General features: G+C 52.5%; 1 long non-coding RNA gene across 1 annotated transcript in view; it reads right to left on the minus strand.

Moving 5' to 3' along the window:
* Positions 1-7,128: 7,128 nt before the first annotated feature.
* The window catches only part of LOC102249686, a 3,642-nt gene continuing 3,085 nt past the window's right edge, over positions 7,129-7,685 (minus strand). The window contains exon 3 of the long non-coding RNA XR_314368.2: positions 7,129-7,587. This is a non-coding gene — a long non-coding RNA (uncharacterized LOC102249686). The remainder of the gene's footprint in view (positions 7,588-7,685) is intronic.

The following is a 7,685-nucleotide window of genomic DNA, read 5'->3' on the forward strand; positions in this document are numbered from 1 at the left end:
ATTTAATCCCCTTTCGCATTTCTTGCTTTAACATGAAGTGTGAAAGTATGTTGTTGCATCAGCATATTGTATACAACGTTATTATTAACTTAAGGGTTTTGCGACATGGCCCAGAATTGTCACACCTCATATGTAACCCAATGCTGCCAGCCAGCAATCCAACGTGGTTATTATAAACCGGAAAACTGCCTTCTACTGGTTGAAGCCCACACGGGTCAGCCTCCCTGGCACAGGGCAGGTGGGGGAGGGGGAGCGTGACCTGGAGGGGCGGCCAGAGAGGGCAGCACATCAGGTGACCTCTGACAGAATTCCGTTTATAAAACAGGTCGTTGGTATCAGACCTCTGGTTCAGGTTTGCAGCCTGCCTTTTGCATGGACCATCTCATAGTGTGAACATTTTTTTCACGCCTCCAGAAAGATTATTTTAAATGGCTGGTTACCGTTCTATATCTGGCTGTGGCAATGCACTATTCCCTTATTTAGCACTGGAGTGATTTCCAAGTTTTCCCAGTGGCGCCCTTCGGCTTGACAATGGCTCTGTTGCAGACACCCTGCCTCCTTACCACTTCGTGTGTCTGCTGGCTGGCTGTCCACCTCCCTCCTAGACTGTGACCTCTGTGAGTCCTTCCCTCCGAAGGCCCAGCTGCTGACACGGAACAGTCCTCAATAAATATCCGCTGGACAAAGAAATGAAAGAATGACAAGCCAGCAAGGTGAAGGCTGGATTCCAGCCGAATGCAAAGGATCTCTCGTCTTTGGTGAGGAGGCAGCCAGCTCTGCGGGAAGGGCCTGGCTGGAGCGTCCACGGGCTTGGGGGGTGGAGGGGTTGGGGGGAGAGGGGAGCAAGTCACTTAGTATCTCTGCATCTCAGGTCCCTCTTTACAAAATGGAAACTTTAGGGTTTCCTCCGGAGGGTTTTACTGAATGTTTCTAATCCTTGCAACCCTGTAATGTATTAATCTCTCCCCTTGCTCAGTAGTCATTGTTACCTGAGACTTTGTTAAGCAATTGCGTAGAGGCAGACAAGAGAGAAATCGAGGGAAGCCTAAGACTGCAGTGGGAAGACACAGTCACCGGAGGAAGACAGAGTGGCACTGTGACCGACTCCCCGCCGCCAAGACAAACGCTCCTGTCACTCTCATCTTTAAGTCCTACAAGTACTTTATTGTTCAGCATCTAGCAAATCCACCTCTTGGAAAAGTCTTGATTCACCTGAGGAAATCTCACCCAGTGAAATATTGTTGTATCACAAAACAATGAAAGACTCACTCCCAGCATCGATGAAGAGTTGGCAGGGCTCAGAACGTTGAAGCGAGGGGACATTCTCCCCGATATTCTCAGGACAATAAGTGGGTGACTGGGACCCCTGTTCTATTAACATCTGACTCCTTTAGTCCTAGTCTCTTTCCCCCCTGGGATTGCATTTCAGATTTGCGGAGGGTTGGTCTATTTCCGGTGGGGCCAGCCCCCAGGTTGGCTTCAGACTTCAGGCCTCTGCCTGGGGCACATGCTCTTGCTCTCTGTCCCCAGTTTGTGAGGCTGCTGACCAGTCGCTCCCCCTCACCCCTTCCAGCCTCTCACCTCAGGGCCAGGAGGAGTCACAAGTGAAGCCCAGAAGGCAGAATAGCGCAGGCTCACTGCACTCTGAACCCTTTACTCTGGGTTCTTGGCGCCTCAAGTCCTGGCAATGAGTGTTGGCTATTTGCCCTTTGCCTTTCACCTTCACCATTTAGGGGGAAAGAATCCAGGAAGCCATAGTTTTTCTTTCCAGAACACAATTCCCATTCATTCAGGCGAGTGCCCTGATCCATCACCTGGACCATGATGCCTCTCCTGGACCATGACACCTCTCCTGGACTATGATCCTCACTTGGACCTAGATTCTCACCTGGACCATGATCCCTCATGTGGACCATCATCCCTCACCTGGACCATGATTCCTCTCCTGCACTATGATCCCTCTCCTGCACTATGATCCCTCTCCTGCACCATGATCTTCACCTGAACCATGATCCCTCTCCTACACCATGATCCCTCACTTGGACCAGGATTCCTCACCTGAACCATGATTCCTCATGTGGAGCATGATTCCTCTCCTGGACCATGATCCCTCTCCTGGACCATGATCTTCACCTGGACCATGATTCCTCACCTGAACCATGATCCCACACGTGGAACATCATCCCTCTCCTGCACCATGATCCCTCTCCTGGACCATGATTCCTCACCTGAACCATGATCCCTCAGGTTGACCATGATCCCTCTCCTGCACCATGATTCCTCACCTGAACCATGATCCCTCACCTGGAACATGATCCTCACTTGGACCATGATCCCTCTCCTGCACCATGATCTTCACCTGGACCATGATCCCTCACCTGGACCATGATCCCTCTCCTGGACCATGATCCCCACCTGGACCATGATCCCTCACCTGGACCATGATCCCTCTCCTGGACCATGATCCTCACCTGGACCATGATCCCTCACCTGGACCATGATCCCTCTCCTGGACCATGATCCTCACCTGGACCATGATCCCTCACCTGGACCATGATCCCTCTCCTGGACCATGATCCTCACCTGGACCATGATCCCTCACCTGGACCATGATCCCTCTCCTGCACCATGATCTTCACCTGAATCATGATCCTTCTCCTGGACCATGATCCCTCTCCTGGACCATGATCCCTTTCTTGGACCATGATCTTCACCTGCACCATGATCCCACATGTGGATCATGATCCTCACCTGGACCATGATCCTCATCTGAACCATGATCCCTCATGGACCATGATCTTCACCTGGACCATGATCTCTCACCTTGAACATGATCCTCACCTGGACCATGATCCCTCTCTTAGACCATGATCCCTCACCTGCACCATGATATTCACCTGGACCATGATATTCACCTGGACCATGATCCCTCACTTGGACCATGATTCCTCACCTGAATCATGATCCCTCCCCTGGACCATGCTTCCTACCCTGGACCATGATTCCTCACCTGGACCATGATCCCTCACCTGGACCATGATCCCTCTCCTGGACCATGATCCTCACCTGGACTATCATTTCTCTCCTGGACCATGATCCATTTGAAGGACAAAACTCTACTTGTATAGTGTTTTCCCTGGACTCTGAAAAGTGCTTCCTCCAAAACCAACAAGATAAAACCCTGGACTGTACACTCTCAAGGGCATCACTGCCTGACCGGTGGCCAGCTCTGCCCACAACACACCCCGCCTACGCTTTGCCCAGACATTAGGGATGGGTTAGAATCTCTCTCTTTTTTAAAAAATTTTTTTCTTTTAAATATATTTTTATTGATTTCAGAGAGGAAGGGAGAGGGAGAGAGAGATAGAAACATCAATGATGAGAGAGAATTATTGATTGGATGCCTCCTGCACGCCCCCTACTGGGGATCGAGCCCGCAACCTTGGGCATGTGCCCTTGACCAGAATCGAACCCGGGACCCTTTGTTCCGCAGGCCGACACTCTATCCACTGAGCCAAGCCCAGCTAGGGCAGGTTAGAATCTCTTAATAAGAATTCACATCCATGAGTAAACCATCTCCCTGGGGCCACTACCTGGAATTTACAGGGTGCCAGTGTTTTCAAAGTGCTCTGTTCCGTTTTACTGAATGTAGCGAGGTCTAGAGCAAACACAAAGTAGATACACACGTTGTATCAGGAAACCTTGGATTATATAAGAATGTGACTTTTATAAAAGGCATTTATTTCTCAAAGCCCAGACCTGCCCTTGCTTTACTACACAGGGAAGTTGCAAAACCAAATGAGACTTTGTGAAATGTCTCAGATACTGATAATAGCAGGATGTACTTTCAGTCCCCAGTACATCCTCCGCAAAGATGTCAATATCGCGAAGACCACTTTCTAGAACAGAAAACTATGGCAACCACAGTGTGATTTCAGCCTGGAGTGCCGTGGGCGCCTCCTTGGAGGGTGAGTGTAGGGTTTCCTTCTGTATGGACCGCGAAGGCTTGTGGTAGCAAATAGGACCCCAGGACCTTCAGGCTTCTGAGTCACTCACTCGGCGATGCTTCTTCAGCTGCCCACGCTCAGATCCTGGGATGTGGTCTGGACTCACTCCTCTTCCTGAACAAGTCCTGCTTGTTTGGTTATTTTTTGTTCGTTTCCCTCTGTTGCTTCCCTTCGTTTTACATGGCTGTTCTCCTCTTTGCTGCACATCTGGACTTCAGACATCGTCTCCTATTATATGTTCTGTCTGTTCCCTGCAGATTAATGTTCCTGAAGTGCTGCTTGGGGTGCTCCTCCGCTCCCCACAGCTCTCTGTGGCTCCCCATTGCTTACAAAATAAAATCCAAACTCCTTAGGCAGGACCACAATCTGGGAATAAGATTGTCTTTTCTACTTGATCATTTCCTGTTTCTCCTTCCTTCATGGTCCAGTGACCCTTCCACACCTAGATGCTAATGGTCCAATCTGAACTTCAAGGTCCAACCAATAACAACTATTCCAGTCTCAGATCTTTTTTGTTTGTTTGTTTGTTTGTTTTTAGAGAGAGTGGAAGGGAGGGGGAGAGACAGAGAGAGAAACATCAATGTGAAAGAGACACATCAATTGGTTGCCTCTGCACACACCCTGACCAGGGCTAGGGATCAAGCCTGCAACCTAGGTACGTGCCCTTGACTGGAATCAAACCTGGGACCCTTCAATCCGCAGGCTGATGCTCTATCCACTGAGCCAAACCAGCTGGGGCTCAGTCTCAGCTCTTAAAACACTGAGATCTCCACACTCCTCTGACAGCCAGGCAGACTCTGCCTCGTTGCTAGTGTGTGGTGTGTGCACATGTGTGTTTTCTCCCCCAACAAGGTCATAGCTCTTTCAAAGGAGACCTGGTGCCAGGCTGGTGTGGCTCAGTGGTTGACCTATGCATCAGGAGGTGGAGGTTCAATTCCTGGTGAGGGCACGTGCCCGGGTTGCAGGCTTAATCCCCAGGATGGGACCTGCGGGAGGCAGCTAATCGATGGTTCTCTCTCATCATTGATGTATCTATCTCTCTCCCTCTCCCTTCCTCTCTGAAATCAATAAAAATATATTTAAAAAATAAAAAATAAAAGAACGGTGTGCCGTGCAACCCGTGTGTCTCGGGTTCCATGACCCCTCACAGCTCCTAGCACAGGCCTGGCTGGTTTCTCGGGCCTCATTGACTGTTTGGTGGGCAGATGTGCCTTCTACGGCCAGCACAGAAGCAGATTCTGGATATGGGGCCGCACATGCCATCACCACCAGGAGCCCACTGATCCTTATACCGACACTGCCACCGAGAGACACCGGAGCCAGGGTCAGGCTGTGGCTGCCTTCCACTCGCTGGCACCGCAGCCTTCGACCCGGGCCCTGAGTGGAGGGCGTCACAGCGGCCTGGGGCCTGTGTGGAAGGGGACACGTGTCACACCAGGTACGACAAGAGATCAGACGCAGGCCAGGGGTTGCCGGGGGGACCCTGAGAGATGGGCCAAAGTTGTCTGGATTCAGACGATCCAGGAAGGCGGGAAGAACCGGTAGCAAGACACGCACTCAGCTGCTTGGCTGCGGCCACTGTCCCAGCAGGCGGCTCAGTTCCCAGATTCAGGGGGCTTTGCAAAGCCACAGCCTGGCCATCCCATGAATTCCCGTGGTCACAATGGGAGTCTCAGTGGATGAAGGTTTAGGAGAGAAACAGGTTCAAGAAGGAAATGCCCCGCTGGGGATGTGTGGGACCGTCACCGACAGAGAAAGAGCACGCCCGCCTCCGTGAGTGTCCCCGAGCTCCCCAGGGAAGGGCGCAGCCTGGCATAAGCATTGACGGAGCAACGCTCTGGACACCGGCAGCTTCTTAAAGTACTTTATCACTCAGATCATTTCCACAGGCATTGGTTTCTTTTGAATCTTCAGACAACATGTGTGAAGCCACCATTTTACAGATCAGGAAACGGAGGCTCAGAGAGGATGCCGCGGAGAGAGGCAGCGATGGTTTATGAGAGCCCTGCAGCGCTGGGCACATGAGGAGCCTCCTCTAATTTCCTTGTCACAGGAAGCGATTCTGATGCTTCTTATCTCCATGGTTTCCAGGAGGATGCTGAGGTCTGGATGGTGAAACCACCTGCTTGGCTGGCATGACGGTGCAGGGACCTGCCCCTAGGACTCAGACTGCTTCAGATTCCTGCTTCTACCACCAACATGCTGGCCTCCGTGTACTCGGTCTGAGGACACACAAGATACCAAAAAAGGGAAAGTTGGGGGTGTGGGGGAGGAGGTAAGACCTGCTCTCTAACTGGCGGCATGGCCTTCGGACCTCGCACCTCGGTGGCTGCCTGGCTCCGTTTGAGACCAGGGCGCCAGGTGAGAGGGACCCCGTCCATCTCCAAATGCCAGGCAGCCTCTCCCTTTCCCGGCCTCGCTGCCTCCCTGCCCCTCGCAGGGAAACAGAGTTTCCAAACCTGGGGGAAGCCCTTCTGTTCTCTGCTTCTGGCCAGTATCTCATGACTTTAGGTTCAACATGATTGTCTTTAGGTTTCCAGGAAACACAGAAGCCAAAGGCTTGCTGGCTCTTTCCGTTCTGTCCCATCCTTCCCTGAAGAGAAACGTGAAGGCAGCCTGCCTGCTGCAATGGTGGAAGGAGAAGATCTCGGGTGGTATCCCCCCAAAATACGTCAGAGTCCAAACCTCCGGCGCCCAGAATGGGGCCTTACTTGGAGATAGGGCCATCACAGGTGTACTTAGTTTAGAGGAGGTCGCCCTGGAGCAGAGTGGCCCCTGGTCCAATATGGCTGGTGTCCCTATGAGATGACAGCCGTGTGGAGACGGAGGATGGGGGGTCATGCGTCTCCAAGCCGGGGGGCTGGCAAAGTCCCAAGGCCAGGTGGACGTGAGGAAGGGCCCCTCACCAGCTGCAGAGGGAGCAGAGCCCCGCTGACTGCCGACGGGGACCTGCAGCTTCACCGCCATCAGACAACAAATTCCTGTTGTTTCCAGTTACTCAGCCCGCGATCCTTCATTACCGCAGCCCCGGGACACAGAGAGGCCTAGGGGACGCCCCCAGCCCCGTCATGAAAAAAAGTCTCAGACTCACTAGAGTTGTTAGCAATTGATTAGAGGGGAAAGGATTTGGACTTTGAAGAAGAGGTAACGGAGAGGAGAGCAGTCAGGGGTCAGGGAGGGACTGGAGGTGGCTTTCGGGGCAGAAGAGGGGCGTGTAGGGAGCGGGGTGATGAGGCTGGACAGGCAGGTGGGTCCCGAGTGGGGAGGTCTGTACGGTTGGTTTAGGTCCTAAACTTTAGGAGAAACCAAGGTAGGTTTTAAAGGTGGGAATAGCAAGAGCAATTTTTAAAACAAAATGTAGTTGGGGGGAGGGGATGGGATAAGGGCTCTAATTAGAGCCAGGTCCAAATGCTGGCTTCCCCACTCACTGGCTGCGCGACTTGAGGCAGATCAGCGAGCCTTCCTGGGGGTGATGTCTCCTCGGGCCCCGAATGAAGAGACGCAGGAGAATCCCTGGGAGACGCACAGGCGCGGTAGCAGCACAGTCTGCGGATCTTTCCCAAGTAAAAGTACGAAGCAACTGGGTAGGAAAAGCAAAACCAACGCTCAGCACTGCCAGGTGTCAGGTGTGATGGCACCTCCAGGGACTCCACAGCACCGGGGGGGGGGGGGGGGGGG

Source organism: Myotis brandtii, unplaced genomic scaffold (genome assembly GCF_000412655.1).
Source record: "Myotis brandtii unplaced genomic scaffold, ASM41265v1 scaffold624, whole genome shotgun sequence".
Lineage (NCBI taxonomy): Eukaryota > Metazoa > Chordata > Mammalia > Chiroptera > Vespertilionidae > Myotis > Myotis brandtii.